The 3,404-nt window shown below is 35.0% G+C and overlaps 1 long non-coding RNA gene across 1 annotated transcript; it reads right to left on the reverse strand.

The window, feature by feature from the left end:
• Positions 1 to 292: 292 nt before the first annotated feature.
• On the reverse strand, positions 293 to 2,634 carry LOC149496804 (uncharacterized). Its single transcript, XR_016320402.1, has 3 exons — positions 2,265 to 2,634; positions 1,266 to 1,348; positions 293 to 457 (listed from the first exon to the last, which is right to left on the reverse strand). It is a non-coding gene; the product is annotated as an uncharacterized LOC149496804 (long non-coding RNA).
• Between the last annotated feature and the right edge of the window lie 770 nt (positions 2,635 to 3,404).

Consider the following 3,404-nt stretch of genomic DNA (forward strand, 5'->3'; position numbering starts at 1 on the left):
AAACCCTAGAAACTGCAAACTTGAATTCAAATTGGGAAAAATAAAATTAATGGAACTAACTTTCAATTAAAGCCTCCCAAAGCATAAATCACCCTCTAACAACCTCCTTTCCTTTAGATTTTTCACTCTTTTCTCTACCGAAAACAAAGGAGGCGAAATCACACAACTATATATATGTCACGACCCATTTCCATGGACCGGACCGGCACTAGGACCTGGGTGGGCTTAAGGCCCCCGAAGCCCGTAGTAAGCCTATATTATGTAAGCCTCGTTTCCTATTCATAAGTGTGGATACAGGCCCAATAATTTATTTCAATTATGCATCACTAATAAAGTTCATTTACAACCCAACTATAATACAATTGCGGAACTCTACCTGTACATTTACATCATTTTTCGTTTATCATTAACAATCTTCTATAATTCAACTCCATAGGATTTTTCTTTCTTCTATTACCTGAAAAAAATAGGTAGGCAGGGGTGAGCGCCAAACTCAATGAGTAGGGTTAGATAACCCTCTCACCCCACACAATCATACAAATGCTGAAATATTTTATTTGATCACCGATTAATTTTATGATCATGCAGTGTCACACAAATGACAATACAATAGCAATCACAATTATTATCACCTTCATTTAATCACATCACGTGGAAATTAGTCAGTGGCACCACCTAAAACCCCAACGAGCCGTCCTCACACATGGCTCGCCCTCTCATACATGTGCACCAGGGAGCCGATCCCCCATACGGCCAACTGGTCTAATCCTCACTGACCAGTCCTCTCATTGTTTTTCCATTCTCTCTTTTCTTTTCTATACCAACAGGAGGCAACTCGGTGGTCTCCATCCAATCTAGATCATCAAGTGCTCACAACAGGAGGCCACCCTGCGGGCTACAATCAAATCTAGATTATCAGGTGCGCAACAACAAGAGGCCATCCTGTGGTTTTCCATATAATCCATATCATCAGGTGCACACGGGGGCGCCGATCTCCCATTTTCCCGGCCGACGGTCAAATTCCATATCATATCATATTCAGGATCCATATCACAGACCGTCCTCACAAACCCATGGTGGTCCACGTCATCCCAATTCCACACAAACAAGGCACAGTACATTCATAGCACAAGTAATCAAATAATTTTTTTATATCAACAAATAGTGCATCATAATATGGCAATTCAACAAAATAATGCATGATAACATTTAGCCGTGAATGCATGAATGCAGGCGGATGATACTAGTTATCTAACACTACTCACAGTTTTTGTTGTCCTTAAAAGGACTGCCTTTCTTATTGTGCGCTTCCAGCCTTTGTCTTCACAGTCCGAAACTTTATAAGTATCTATATAATAAGAAAATTCTACATAAGAATTCTAATTTGGGAAATGCAGTTGACATTCATTTATTTGTTTTCGTTACTCGTCGGTTCACTGACTTATCAAACTAAACTGTATGCCTATAGTGCATCTTTGTTTGATTTATTTCTTCTGATTCATTTATTAAGTAAAACGTCTAATTATTCGGTAATTAATATTTTATGATAATACTAATCAAAATATTAGTATGATTAATAATAAGAATAATAATATTAATAATGATAATACAATTGATCATATAATATTCATAACGTTAATACCTTTAGTCGGTATTTAATTTACTGAACTATATATAAATTCGTTCCTCTAGTTTATTTATTTATTTGTTTATTTATCACTCTCATAATCTTATTCTATATTTTTAATTTCTATGAATAATTTAATCTCTAAGTAATTTAATTTCTAAAATAAAATTTATTTTCTACTGACTTTTCGGCAGCATCTCCCCTAAAAATTGGATTATCCACCTGTTAAAATATCAACATTATATCAATTAATTCCAACCACACAGCCCATCCATCGGGCAATCAATTCAATCAACAAATCTCATCCTCCACATTTTCCGTACCAACATAAATTTATAAATTTTCTTTAATTCCATATATCTAACTTATCTGACTTTTCAATTAATTTAGTTTAATACCGTATAAAATTTTAACTAAATATTTTTTTTTTAATAAATTAATAAATCAACACTAATTACTTTTAATTTAACTAAGCAATAGATCAATACTAAAATTAAATTAAATTAATTAATCAATTGCTAAATTAAATTAACTAATCAAGATTACTAAAATTAATTTAATTAACTAAAATTACTAAGTTAAATTATACCCAAATTACTAAAATAAATTCTGGGAATTATCAAAAATTGATTTATACCGCAAATATACTTTTTCTTGTTGGATTTCGCTAGATCGGGAATTTACGCGTGCCGGATCGGAGCTACGCGCACTGGAAGCGGCTGGACCACCTGAGATCGACGCAGGAGAAGTTGAGCTGCAGTGGTGGCGCTGCGCGATCTGGTGGCAGAGCTGTGGCCGGAGTCGCGAGGAGCAGCGATCGAGCGAAGGAGAATGGCTGTGGCGCGCGGCGGAGTCCGATCGAGCTGATGGAGGCACGATCTGCTTCTGCCGGCAGTGGAGTCGCAGGCGCAGGAAAGAAAAAGAAACAGAAAAGAAAGAAAGAAAGAAGAAGAGAGGAGGAGGAGGCAGTGGCAGTGTCGGTGGAGTGGAGGTGCAGAAATGCTAAGGGGTGAGGGTGAAGTATGCGTTGGAGATAAAAGGATGAAAAGGATTCTAGAAGGTTTGGGCTGATTCGGTTCGATTCAGCCCAAATCTCGATTTCCATTTGATTTTTTTTTTTTGATTTTTCAGTTGATTTTTGATTCGGTTTATCAGTGTACGAATTATTAATTTGCATTTAATTAATTAAACTCATTTCCAAGCTGTCAGTTTATTAAATTTAAATGAAAAATCTTTGAAAATAAAAATTCGGGGTATTTCAATCTCCCCCCCTTAAGACAATTCGTCCTCGAATTGAATCTAGTGGGAAAGAACATGAAAGGACGCACGGGAAATTTTAAAGTTACAAGAAATGGCTTCCAATACTAAGGAGACGGCTCAAAAGCGAAAATACAGATCGAGGAAAGGCAGCGAGTGGGGTATTCTGATTGTACTTCTACCGCCAATTATTATATTTAGAATAAAATTTCATTCAATCTATATAGTACCACCTTGCTGAAGCTTATAGGAAACTTTATTAACTTTATTACCGAAATCTCCAATACTATAATCGAACAGTTACTGAAATTTTTAGAAAATCGATCTTTAATTCAATATCTTTCAATTAACCTAGTTGAGCAATAAATACGTAATATTGACAAAAACAAAACAATGCGAAATTCATTTTATGTAAAATAAGAATTGATTCATTTAATTTACATATGTTATGACTAAATCGTTTGCTAATCAAAATTGAGAAACTGTTATTTTAATACAAAATGTTAAGAAAATTTTCTTG

Source organism: Jatropha curcas, chromosome 4, assembly GCF_041381405.1.
Source record: "Jatropha curcas cultivar XTBG-Jc1 chromosome 4, XTBG_Jcur_1.0, whole genome shotgun sequence".
In the NCBI taxonomy this organism is placed as follows: Eukaryota; Viridiplantae; Streptophyta; class Magnoliopsida; order Malpighiales; family Euphorbiaceae; genus Jatropha; species Jatropha curcas.